Here is a 14,000-nt window from a genome sequence, read left to right as displayed (position 1 = left end):
GGCCGCCTGCATTCCGGCTCAGGCCCCCCCGGGCAGTGTCCCAGGACGTGGGGGGACGTGACAAATCTATCTCTGTGGTCACCGTCAGCACACAAGGCCACGGCTCCGGGACCACGTCCACCTGCCGGGAGTGTGCAAGGGGTTCCACAAACCGCCCGTGTCCCCAGCTTCCGAGGGAGGCCAGCTTTACCCACTGGTGTGGGACCCGCACTGGGTCCCCACTCGGGGAGGCTGGTCCCCACTGGCCACTGGCTTCCTGATGCCACGTCTGGAGAAAAACGGTCCAGGACAGGAGCCTGCATGTCTAGAAGGGAACCACTAATTAATTGGCCAATCTTCGACGGATACAAAGGCCCTGGGATTCTCCACCAGAGCCTGCCCTGTGACGGAGCAACCACCACCCCACCCCCCCCCCCCCCCAAAGCAGGCCCAAGTTCAAACGCGAACTTCACATTCCGGAAAGACAGCTGTCTGGGTGCATGAGCGTCGGGGCACCGGGGACCCCCCAAGACTGCTTGGGGCCTAGCTTCCCATCCTGGAAACCCCTGCATGCCTGGCTCCTCTCAGCACCCTCCCTCCTTCCCTGGGCACACCAGGATTGAATCCTAAGGAGGTCCCTCCGCCCCCAGCTCACTGTCAGACCGCTGGCCTGGCATTCCTGGCCTCTGGAGGGGGGGCACCACCCAAGGGTCGGCCTTTCCTCCCCCCATGAGTGTGCTTACCACGCAGGAGGGCCGCGCTGGGGAGGGGCCCCGTGCTGCCTCCTTCCTGGGCCTGTGGGCCCTGCCCCAGACTACCCAGGCATCAGGCTGGCTGCCCAGGGTTGTCTCTAGGGGCCCAGGGGTGTCCCCCCTGCCCTGTTGGAACTGGGGGGCTCGCTGGCCACTGCAGGGGCGGCGGAGGGCACAGGAGCCGCTGTCTCCAGGCCGGAGGGGGCGAAGGCAGGAAGGGAGGCGCAGGGCTGTAGGGGCGCGGGGGTCCGGATACCGCTAGGATAATTGGGGAGCGGAGGCGCCGGCCGGGCCTGAGCGCGGGGGAGGGGCCCCGGGGCGAAGGGGGAGGGACGCGGCCCGCTCCCGCCCGTTGGCCTTTCCTCCCGCGGCTCAGCCTCCTGGCCTGAGGCGAAGCTTGGGGCTAGACCCGGCTGGACACCCGCCAGGAGCCCACCTCGGCGCTCAGCACCGCCCCCTGCCCGCCGGCCGCGCGCGGGGGAGGGGCGCGCAGGGCTGGGGGCAGGGCGCGCCGGCCACTGGCCTCTCCAAAGGCGCGGGTTGGGGGCGGAGGGGCGCGGGGTGTGCACCGGCGCAGCGGGGGATGGGGAAGGGGAGCCGAGGGGGGGCAGGGGGGTGCGGGTGCCGAGAGGGGAGGGCGCGCAGGCCAGGGCTTCGGGGGTAGAAGCCAGCTCGCCCTTTGCGCGCAGCAGGCCTGCGCGCTCTCGTGCTGTCCCACCGGCTGGGTGTGCGGCAGGAAGGGGACAGCGGTCCATAACCGGCCGAGGCAGGCCCGTCCCGGCTCTGAAGACGCGGGGCGTGGGCGCTGGGCTGGGCCTCCCCTCGGAGGACGCAGAACTCCTTTCATTCCTTCCTTCCCTCGCCCAGCTCTGTGCCGTTCCCCGGACCCCGCAGTGGACAAGCTTGCGAGCTGACAGTCGCCGCCCCCGGCGGCTGGCTGGTGCCCCCCCCGCCCCCCGCCGCCGGCCGGTCCACCTCTGGCCTTGGTTCTGAGGGCGGCAGGAAGCAGGTTTCAGATTCTCGGGCGCGGGCTGCATCTGGGCCTACAAACGGCAGCCTCCCCCTCCAAGTCTGGAAGGTCGGTGGACCCCCAGGAGATTTGCGTTTATGTGAGGACTAGTGCACTCACAGGTGGGGCAGGCTCCGAAGAGCGGGCAGGGAGGAGGGCAGGGCAAAGGGCTTTGGGCCCCTGCGTAGACCCCCTCCCCCAGGGTTTCAGTGGCTTCAGGGCACAGCCTCCATGGTTGGGGTCACCAGGGGTCCCTCCTGTTGGTGTCGTTTTGGACTCTGTCCACCCCGCATTGGAGAGGCTTTTCCATACAGGTCAGGAGCGGGGCTTGGCTGGGGCGTCCCCAAGGCCATAAGTACGACTGGTGGCAGATAGAACAAGACTCAGAGGACAGGACTGTCTCCTCCACGAGGAGGAACTCGAGGGTCCCCACGTCAGCCCCGGGCTCGCCCCTCAGCAGCAGGCCACGGGTGACGGAGGGGTCTCCAGGGAGAATTCGTTATGTTGGCAATACTCCACCTCTCATTCTGTAACTGTGTTCCCGATAGGAGGTATGAGATCCCTCCGCTTCCGGCTGGGCTGTGGTTACCACCATTACCTCCCCGAGAGTCAGGGAGACATCAGTCCTTCCCGAGGCAGCTGCCCCCTTGAACAAGCCTTGGGAGAAAAGATCCCAGGTATGGATTCGTCATCTTGCCACCAAGTACTTACTGAACACTGTGGTGGCTGGAGGGGTGCCCCCTTCCCCCCAGAGACGTCCACAGCCTCCTCCCTGGCCACCAGAATTATGTTTCCTTATGTGGAAAAGGCACTTTGCAGATGTGATTAAATGAGAGTCCTTCAGAAGGACACAGATCCCAGATTATCCGGGTGGGTGGGTCCAATCTAATCACACGGGCCCTTGAAAAGCAGAAGACTTTCGGGGCGCCTGGGTGGCTCAGTCGATGAAGCGTCCCACTCTTGGTTTCGGCTCAGGTCACAATCTCACGGTTCGTGAGTTCATGCCCCGCATTGGGCTCTGCGCTGACAGCACAGAGCCTGCCCAGGATTCTCTCTCTCTCTCCCTGTCTCTCTGCCCCTCCTCCGCTCTCTCTGTCTCTCCAAATAAATAAACTTTAAAAAAATTAAAAAAAAAAAAAAGACAACTTTCTCTGGCTGGAGTCAGAGAGAAATTCCACGTGTGAGACACATCGCACCTGCCGTTGCTGGAGGGGACCTCCTGGAAAGGGTACCAAGGCACGTAGGTAGGTGAATTTCAAGAGCAGAAACCAGCCGTGCGAGGAAGAGAGGTCAGTCCTACAATCCCCAAAACCTGCCTTTGGCTCAAAAGCCTCAAGGGGCTTTGAAAGCAGAGCTTTCCTCAGAGCCCCTGATAAGAGCCCACCGAGGTCAACTCCTTGAGTTTGGCCTTGGAAGGCCCTGACCAGCGGACCCACGTCGTGCCTGGACTTCCCTCCCTATTCTCACGGGGCTCACCACTGATGGGGACACACAAGACAACAAACCGAGACACGAATTTTAAAACCGGGTATCATTTCACCTGGAAAGAAGTACATTGAAAGTCTAGGAGTTAGAGAGTCTCCGGGTTGGGGGAGCTCTTTAACGAACAGGGCCAAGGGAGGTGATACTTTCAGAAGCCAAAAGCCGTAGGGGAAGGACATCCTAAGCACGGAAACCAGGACAGAGACAGGAGGCTGATATGGGTCAGTCCCGCCGACAAATCCCAGAACGGACACAGCAGAGAGTCCTGGAGGACGGTGCACAAGCACGAGCTGGGTGAGGGCTTTGGGCTTGCATGAGCGCAGGGCGCGGCCATTGAAGATGTGGTGGGGGGACGGCTGGTGTGTGTTTCCATAGCTGCCCCCCAACCCTGGCTGCTGCGTGGACAGTAGACAGAAGGGGATCAAGGGTGGAGGCAGGAAGAAGCTGGTGACATCAGGCGAGGGTTGACAAAGGCACCAACCAGTGGGGAGCAGGCGAGGGGGTGGGAATCAGGCAGGTTTGCAACATGCTTTGGAACTAGAACGAACAGGACTTGGTCGTGTATGGAAAGTGAGGCATAAAGGGAAGAGCCACATGGTGGGCTTTGGCCAGGACAAGCACATGGCACCCAACCAGAAGTGGTGTGCCATTTTCCAAAATGGTGGAGGGCACGGAAGCAACTTTCCAAGGTCCGCTGTTTCCTGTGTGAGGTAGAGATATTCCGTTCATTTGGGAATCACCGGGAGAAGCCATTGGACTGGGTGAGATCCCCGGAGCGTAGATGGGCCTGGAGACAGGGAGACACCCATCAACTGACCCTGAGCCCCTCTGGCAGTAGGTTGGGTAGAGGGTCAAGATGCATCAAAGCGAAGAAACTAAGAGGGGCCGGTTTTTGAGGTGTTGGTAGGGGACCAAGAGAGGAAGGTTGTGGAACCAAATATTTTACAAAGGAAGAAATTTCAAGTCAACGTTAGAAGGATAACAAGGGAGGGGCGCCTGGGTGGCTCAGTCGGTTAAGCGTCTGTTCTTGATTTTGCATCATGTCGTGGTGTCTCGAGCCCCAAGTCTGGCTCCGTGCCAACAGCACCGAGCTTTCTTGGTATTGTCTCTCCCCCCCCCCCACCCCGTCTATCCCTCCCCTGCACTCACATATGCAGGCATGCTCTCTCTCTCTCTAAATAAACAGTAAAGAAAAAAGGACAATGAGGGAATATTGCTAAACATTGCTAAAGCTAACACGAGAAAAAATAGAAGACACCAGTAGTCTTATATATGTAATATGAAATTGCAGTTGTAATGAACAGCCTGACCTTGAGGAAAGAAATCTCTGGACTCAGATTGCCCAGTGAATTCTACCAGGGAGGAGAAATGATGACTCCTTCACAAATCCTTTCAGCACGGAAAGGGATGGGGGGCGGTCAGTTCATAACTCATTCTACAAGTCTTGTATTCCTCTGATGACAAAGCCAGACAAAAAAATACGACAAGGAAGGAAAATTATACACCAATATCTCCCAGGAACACAGACACGGAAATTCTTTTTTTCTTTTTTTTTTTTTTAAGTTTGTTGACAAATTTATTTATGATATATTTTTGAGAAAGAGTGCGAGCAGAGGAGGGGCAGAAACAGAGATGGAATCACAAGCAGGGTCCGTGCTCTCAGCGTAGAGCCCCACGTGGGGCTGGAACTCACGAACTATGAGACTATGACCTGAGCCGGAATCAAGAGTCAGGCGCTTAACCGACAGAGCCCCCCAGGCGCCCCAAGACACAGAAGTTCTTAACAGATTGTTAGCAAACTGAATCCAAAGGTATGTATATTAAAAGAATAACACACTGTGGCCAAGAGGGCTCACTCCCAGGAATTCAAGGTTGAACTGACATTTCAAAGTCAGCCAATGCAATCCACACGGCTTATAACCTGAGATGCTGGTGAGTCACAGACAATCAAAGGTTATGTCTTCACGGATATGGGACAATTAAGGGATCCCCTGAATCCAAACCTTCTGACAGGCTGAGGGTTCCTTCCATGAACTCTGGACAAGTTTGTGCAAGAATCTGCACAAGGGTAGGACACGTGGGCTTGGGCTCCAAACCTTTCCAACTCGATCCCCGTTCCGTAGCCAACGTTTTTGCAGACCTTTGGCCATATGACCTTTCCCCGCGTCCCAAACAGCAGCAGACCATCTTGCAAATCCTCGTCTGACACCTGCTACAAGCTTATCCACCCCAAAGGCATGCGGGAGGCCCCTTGGCTCCTTCTCTCTGCTTGCAAATTAAAAACTGAGCATTGCAAGAGGAAAACCGTGCTGATGATTGCAGACATTTTAGGAATGATTCTCCCCCTCATTTGGAGAAGGGAAGATTGCCCTGAAGCCAGAGGTGACCTTGCCAGGGCCGTGTCTTCAGGGAAGCTGGAGGTGAACACACATCCCCATCTACAGACACGGCAGGAGTCCGAGATCCTGGCGGGGCTTTGTGAGTCAGTGGCACGTCAGTTTACGACAGGAGGAAACGTACGCGGTATTGAGGGGTCTGCGTAAGAGAGAGAAGAGGCAGGCGGCAGCAGTCAGGAGATCCCTCACTGGGAATGTTTTCAGTGAGTCTCCAAAAAACACACTTTGGGAATCCCCACTCTCGATTTACAAAGAGATTCTTAGCATTGGTCTCTCCTGTTGTGTCCACACAAGCGTCCTGGTTTTTCTGCCCCTGGACTGATGTCATAATTGAGTCAGAAGAGGCTCCAGCTATAAGCAACAGGTGTTCTGGAGGCAGGAATTGGCCCCGGGCCTTGTCCTATTTTTAAATTCACCAGAAAGTCACTGTGAAGGTCGCAGTCTGTGGTGAGCAGAGTGGCCGAAGCTGCTAAGGGACAATAGGGAACTGTTGGGGGTTGTCTGACGAACCAGGAGGATTGGCAACCTTCTGAGTGTTGATGAAGTCTTTCAATTCGCCCTGTTCCTGTAACAACCATCCCCTCCAATCAACTTTTACCACGTTCTGGAAGAGACAGCCTTCTGTGTTTTTTCTGTAATACGTTCCAGATTCCCTGTAATGTGCTTTGTTTCTAGGGGAGTTGAGAAGGTTCAGGATCTCTAGTGAACTCTGTTGCAGGGACCAGGGGCCCCACGTTGGCAACCTGAACAGCTACGTTTCATGGACAGAGCAGAATTCCACCTCAAGTCCTCTCTCCTATGCTAGAAATTAACTGCTCTTGCCTTCTGTGTACTTGTCCTTTCCTTTTTAAAAAGAGTTTTGTATTTTTAATTTATTTTAGACAGAGTGAGAGCACACGCAATGCAGAGGGAGACAGAGAATCTTGAGCAGCCTCCATGCTTAGCAAGGAGGCCAACGTGGGGCTTGATCCCATGACCCCAGCATGGTGACCTGATTAGATATAGATGGACACAGGCATAGATGGATGGATGGATGGTTAGATAGATAGACACATTATAGATAGATAGACATCGATAGATGATGGATGGATGGATGGATGGATACATAGATAGAAGATAGATAGCTGATAGATAGGTAGATATAGATACATGATGGATGGGTGGATGGATGGATGGATAGATACATATGATGGATGGATGGATGGATGAATGGATACATATGATGGATGGATGGATAGATAGATAGATACATACATAGATAGATGATGGATAAAGGATAGTGGATGGATAGATAGATGGATATATGGATGGATAGATAGATAGGCGATAGGTAGGTAGATATAGATACATGATGGGTGGATGGATAGATAGATACATAGATAGATATGGAAGGATGGATAGATAGATAGATAGATATGATGGACGGATACACTGATAGAAGATAGGTGATAGGTAGATATATGATGGATGGATAGATAGATAAATAGATAGATAGATAGACACATAGACATGATGGATGGATAGATAGATACATAGATAGATGATGGATAGAGGATAGTGGATGGAGAGATAGGTGATAGGTAGATATAGATACATGATGGGTGGATGGATAGATAGATACATAGATAGATATTGATGGATAGATAGATATGATGGATGCATACATTGATAGAAGATAGATAGCTGATAGGTAGACATATGATGGATGGATGGATAGATAGATAGACAGTCAGACATGATGGATGGATGAGTAGATGGATGGATGGATAGATAGATGATAGATAGATATTGGTGGATAGATCAATGATAGATAGAAGATATATAGATGATAGACAGATATGGATATGTGATGGATGGATGGGTGGATGGATGGACAGACGGATGGGTGGACAGATGGATAAACAAATGGTAGACAGTCTCTCATGATGCGTCAGGACTTCTCGGCCACAGCCCGGCTGACACGTGGGGCTGGATAAGTCTGACGTGGGGCGTCCTGTGCACTGCAGGGCCCTGAGCAGCATCTCTGGTCTCCACCCACCACATGCCAACAGCACCCCCTTCCCCAAAAGGCAACTGCAAACGAAGTCTTTGGACCTAGCGAATGTTCCCACAAACTCGTGTTTGCGCACGGCCCACCCTTAGCAGTTTACTGCGCACCTGCTCTGTCTCGGGCATGCTCCGTGGAGGTTTATGCACGTGATCTCAGGTCGTCGGAACAACCCCGAAGGGCACATGTGATTGTGCTCACTTTGCAGAAGACAAACACAGGAGTCACGTAGTCAAGTGCCTTGGGCTGGAGAGACACAGCCGGGAGAGGAGGGGAGGGAGGGTTTGCAGATTCCGCTGGTCTTCTTTCCCGTGGGTTCCGCAAGTGTCTCCTGCCAGTGTCCTCGGTGGACAGAGGAGGAGGCCGTGGGCCGGAAACGAGAGGAAGGCTTGGGACGCCCATCTCGCAGCAGGGAGCGGTGCCAGAGCCGTCCGACGCGTGTCTGTCTCTGGACGTTACGACCTTCTGCGTGTTAGAAACCACCCTCAGTCTCCCCAAGCGTCTCCGAACCCCGGAATATCGGGGGGCTGTGTGCAGACACATGTGGCCCAGACCTCACGGGGTGGGTGGCCGGTCCCCGGCCAGCCGTCTGCAGAACAGACAGCTCTCGGTAGACAGACGGCATCCGAGTCTCTTCTTGAGGAACTCGGATGCAACCCGGGAGGAAAGACGGAGAAGTCCCGTCCATGCCCGTGCCCGCCCCCCCCCCCCCGCCCCGCCACCCTGTTTGAAAACCTCCGCTCCCCTGCCTTCCACACACGAAAAAACTTCCAAAACAATCATTTTAAGAGGGATCTATTTTTGTTTGCATATGAAATTCTGTTTAAAAAATGCCACAGGCAGAAAATCCAGGCGGCACATTATGTACTTGGTGAATGGCAACACAAGGAATGTGGTCTCGTTAAGATGGGTAATCGCTCTAATTTTTTTTCTCTTCATTCCGTGACTCTTTGGCAGGCGTTCCGACGTCCCGACGTGATTCCCGGGCACCTTGGTAACATCCGCGGTGACAGTTTGGGATGAAGAGACCCGTGGCTGCTTCCTGACATAAGGCTCGCCTTCCACCGGACGACGCGCTTTGGAAACGCAGCGGGGCGGTGAGGGCTTCCTTCGCTGTGCGGGGCGCCCGAAGCCTGTCTCTGGCCATAAATCAAATTCCCCCCCACCCCCCACCCACCCCCACCTTGGGCTTTTCTGAAGCCTGGAAACGGGGACAGCCACCGAGAAAAACGTCACCTAAAGACAGAAAGGAATGCAGCTGTGTGAGCCTCTCTCCCAAGGCTCGGAAAGTGGAAGTCTCCAGTGAATTGTATCTCGCTCGGGCCCCACGGGGCCATCGCCCCGACCCTGAGCCGCTCACAGACCATCAGATCCTTTGCCTTTCCCGGCCCCCAGATCCGCAGGGACGTTGTGCAAGCCTCTCTCCCTCCGTGGGCATGTCCACGTATGAAGTGAAAATGTCTAGCTTCATCTGTGAGCCGGGCACAGGGCCAGTTGCCACAAGCGTGTGCACAGAGACGCACATCGTTTGTTATTGGCCCGTGCACACATGTCCACAGGTGCACAGGGCCGTGCGAGGGAATCTCTTCCACTTTTCCCTCTAAGAGAAAGTATGAAAACTCACGATCCGTGCCATGAAAAGGGATCTTGGAAATGTTCTTTTCAAGGGACGTGTCCTTGAGTTTGTGGGCCAGTGGGGAACAGCCCCAGCGTTTGTGACCCTCCGGGCTTGGCCTCTGATTCACGCACACCTACCCTGGCCACGTCCCTCCCGGAAAAGCCAAAGACGCCGTCACGAAGAGCACATCGGGCCCTGATGGAGGGAGGTAGACGGATCTTGACCAACGTGACTCTTCTGAGTGGGAAACACCCCCACTGTGCACGTTGCTTTAAACACGTTTCATCGCCCGTGTCTCAAACATTCGTAGATGAAACCGGGTGCAGACGCACGACTCCCGTTCGGAATTGGACGATTTGCCCGCGAATGCACAGCCAACGTCGCGTCTGCAGGATTCGCAGCTTTGTCTAAAGGTGGCTTTTTGTTCGTGGCCTCTGTACGCACAGCTGTGCACAGCCCCTCGTGCGCTGGGCCTCCGAGGGAGTCGGGGACGCCGGGCTCTTCTATGCAGCCTTATTTGAAAAGCAGCTCTCGTAATGCCGTGCTATTAATTAGGGGATTATCAGCTCCCCGGGGTTGGCGCGTGGACCGTGGGGGAAGATTCCAGACCTTGGATAATACAGTGGGGGGTGACTGGGGACACAGCTGTGTTCTCCATTCAGGAGGGCTGGGCTGTCAGGACAGGAGTTGGCACCCGGGGCCCGTGTCCAGGCCGACCAGCCCTTCTGGGTCGCTCCGGCAGAGTTCAGAATACCCCAGCGCGGAGGACAGAGGTCCGCCCAAAACGTGCAAAGAGTGGGGCCAGGTGGGGCCAAGGATGCGTCCGCCTGGGGCCTCTCTGCGTGGGGCGGAGACCCCATGTCCTGCCTCTGTCTTCACGTGGCGGGGAGAGAGAGAGCTGTCAGGGTCCAGCACGGGAAGCCGTACCCCCCGTGTCATCAGTTCTGGAAAGACCCAGAACCGGGTGCTTGCCGTGCGAGGCGAAACCAGCCTGCAACCCTCAGCCCCTCCCCACACAGCTCTGTCTTCAGTGAGTTCCATGCGAGCAGCCTCCAGCCTCGCGGGGAGAATGTTCTAAATGAGACAAAAATAGCGTAGATCTCTAATTTGTCATTTTCTTCCCCCCTCGGTTACATGTCCTGATTCCTTTCAGCGCTGGAAACATCTGTACAATTCAAAATCCGTTTTTCACGACGCGGAGGTCATGGGTGCCCCCGAGTGACACCCCCAAACACTTCAGGGGTGACGGACGGGGAGGGAAGGGGCCCAAGTCCAGCCGGGCTCCTCGGGGGCCGTTGACTCGGGTTTTTGAACCGTGTGTCCTGACAGTTGAAGCATGTGACTAATGATCCCAGGGAAATGATGTGAAACGTTATTTAAATAAGCGGAAAATCTATGCTGACCCACAGCCAATACCCATTTGCCCAAATTAAAGGCAATGAGAAATCAGAGGCTGTAGGTGACAGAAATGGCGGGGGGTCTGGAAACTCACCGGACGCCTTTTGGAGACGCAGGGGAGCGCGGCCACGGGCAGGTGGGCTCCGTGGTGTGAGCTGTGAGGCGGACGCCCCCCTCTTCTCCTCTCCTCCTTGAGGGTCTCATCAGGGCCAGGCTGAAGGGTGGGCTTCTGCTGCAAACGAGCTAAGTCATGTGTTCATGCCGTTCTCCGTTGCTTTGTTGTAGGAAGTGAGATACCACCCGGCAGGGACTGGAGAGGTGAGCAAGGCATTGGAACACGAGGAGGCGGGGTCCTTCCCAGTGTGGAGGGTTACTCACGGCCCCACAGAGCACAGGGTTGGGCTCAACAGGACAACTTCTGGGTGGGAATACAAGACGGTGTGCAAAAAGGGTATCTCTCCTCTTACGGGAAGCGGGACACAGGGTCAAGGCCGTGTGAACGGGCAGGTGGAGGTCAGGACGCTCTAGCTGCAAGGCGGGAGGGCACCACACGTGAACGGGGAGGCTCGGACAGACACTTGCCTGGAAACTCCAGAAGGAACCAACCCTGAGGACATCTTGATCTTGGAGTTCTGGTCTCTGGAGCTGAAACAGTGTGTTTCTAGGGGCCATTTGCTACAGCACCTCTAACAAACTCATGCACGTGTGGGAGTTGACTGAGCCTGAGTCCTTGTCGCACTCAGCTTGGGCCGCCCTAAACAAGCTATTGTAGACCACGGCGCCTGAAACAACAGATACGTATTCCCCTTGATTCTGGGACCTGGGAGTCTCAGCTCCAGGCAGGACCGAGGTTGCGAGTCTGAGATCCAGGCAGGGCTGAGGCTGGGGGTCTGAGATCCAGGCAGGGCTGAGGCTGGGAGGCTGAGATCCAGGCAGGGCTGAGGCTGGGGGTCTGAGATCCAGGCAGGGCTGAGGCTGGGGATCTGAGATCCAGGCAGGGCTGAGGCTGGGGATCTGAGATCCAGGACGGACTGGAGGCTGGGGGCCTGAGATCCAGGCAGGGGTGAGGCTGGGGGTCTGAGATCCAGGCAGGGCTGAGGCTGGGGATCTGAGATCCAGGACGGACTGGAGGCTGGGGGCCTGAGATCCAGGCAGGGGTGAGGCTGGGGGTCTGAGATCCAGGCAGGGCCTCGACTGGGAGTCTGAGATCCAGGTAGGGCTGAGGCTGGGGGTCTGAGATCCAGGCAGGGCTGAGGCTGGGGATCTGAGATCCAGGACGGACTGGAGGCTGGGGGCCTGAGATCCAGGCAGGGGTGAGGCTGGGGGTCTGAGATCCAGGCAGGGCTGAGGCTGGGAGGCTGAGATCCAGGCAGGGCTGAGGCTGGGAGGCTGAGATCCAGGCAGAGCTGAGGCTGGGGGTCTGAGATCCAGGCAGGGCTTGAGTTTAGGAGTCTGAGACCCAGGCGGGGCTGAGGCTGGGAGTCTGAGATCCAGGCGGGGCCAAGGCTGGGGGTCTGAGATCCAGGCAGGGCTGAGGCTGGGAGGCTGAGATCCAGGCGGGGCCAAGGCTGGGGGTCTGAGACCTAGGGGAGGCCGAGACTGGGGGTCTGAGGTCCAGGCAGGGCCGAGGCTGGGAGGCTGAGATCCAGGCAGGAGTGAGGCTGGGGGTCTGAGGTCCAGGCAGGGCCGAGGCTGGTTTCTCCTACGGCCTCTCTCCTGGGCATGAGGTCACCGTGTTCTCCCTGTGCTTCATGTGCTGGATCAATAGAGACCTGTGGTGTCTCTCCCTGTTTTACAGGGTCTAAATCCCCTCATGGGGACCCGGCCTCATGACCTCTTCTCAAACTGATGTCCCCCCAAAGTCCCATCTCCAAGCACCACCCAGTTGCACGTAGAGAGGGCTTCTACTTATGGATTTTGGGGGGCACGCGTTCTGTCCGTAACAGCCCTGGAGGCACCAACAGCCACACGAGAGAGGTTCTGGAAATGAGCCCCAGTGGAGAGCCATGGACACCCTGGTGGTGCCCAGGGCTGCTGGGCCAGCAATGTGAGGTATTTCAGGGTTTACAGCCCAGATACAAACGTGTGGCCCCAGAAGGCGACCAGAAGTGTGGCTCGGGGAGGCAGGGAGACGTCTGGACGGTCAGGGCTGCAGGCTGCTCAGAGAGGACACAAGGCTCAGGTCTGTGCCACGTGTAAGCAGTGCCTGAGGGCCCTTTGTGAAATTCTGGGCTGATAGAAGTCAAAACCAGATTCCAAAAGAAATGTACTGGTGAGCTATTGCTGCGTAACAAGCGATCCCACAATTTAGCAGCTGAGAACAGCGTGCTTTTATTGCGCAACTGTGCCTGTGAGTCAGGATTCTGGGCACGGCCCGGCGGGGTGTCTGGGCCCCGCCATGGTTTCAGCAGGGGCCACAGGTCACGGTGCACTTCGAAGTCGCAGAGAGAGAGGGTCCGAGCAGGAAGGCATGTGAGAGGGGCCCTTTTCGCCTGCTGTGACAAGGAACAACTCACTGCTTTTGCCCTAAGCTGTGGGTAAGAAGCGACTCGCCGGGTCCAGTGCGACCTCCCGGCAAGGACTGATTCGAGGATCCTGAACAGAATTCGCTTGTGGATCAGCAGGGACGAGAGCTGGGACCAGCCGGAGGTTCAATGGTGGCTCCCCAACATATACGTCCACCTGGAGCCTCCAGATGTGACCTCGTGTGGTGGCGGGAAAGGCGTTTTGAGGTTGTAATTAAGCGAGGGATGTGAGATGACCCCATCTTGGATCAGGGGGGCCCTAAACCCAATGGCATGTGTCCTTAGAAGAGGCAGACAGGAGACACAGACACAGAGGAGAAGCCACGTGAAGAGGGAGGCAGAGACGGGACGGATGAGGCCACAAGCCCAGGTGTGCCTGGAGCCCCAGAAACTGGAAAAGGCAGGAAGGAGCCTCCCCTGGAGCCTCTGGAGGGAGCACAGCCCTGCCTGGATCTCAGCACCCCTGCCCTGCCTGGATCTCAGTGGCCCTGCCCCTCCTGGATCTCAGTGGCCCTTCCCTGCCTGGATCTCAGTGGCCCTGCCCCTCCTGGATCTCGGTGGTCCTGCCCTGCCTGGATCTCAGGGGTCCTGCCCCTCCTGGATCTCAGGTCCTGCCCTGCCTGGATCTCAGCAGCCCTGCCCTACCTGGATCTCAGCAGCCCTGCCCTACCTGAATATCAGTGGTCCTTTCCGCCTGGATCTCAGGGGTCCTGCCCTGCCTGGATCTCAATGGTCCTGCCCTGCCTGGATCTCAGCGGCCCTGCCCTGCCTGGATCTCAGCGGCCCTGCCCTAC

The sequence above is a fragment of the Leopardus geoffroyi genome, chromosome X (assembly GCF_018350155.1).
Source record: "Leopardus geoffroyi isolate Oge1 chromosome X, O.geoffroyi_Oge1_pat1.0, whole genome shotgun sequence".
Classification (NCBI taxonomy): Eukaryota; Metazoa; Chordata; class Mammalia; order Carnivora; family Felidae; genus Leopardus; species Leopardus geoffroyi.
Note: the sequence above shows the minus strand (reverse complement) of the source record.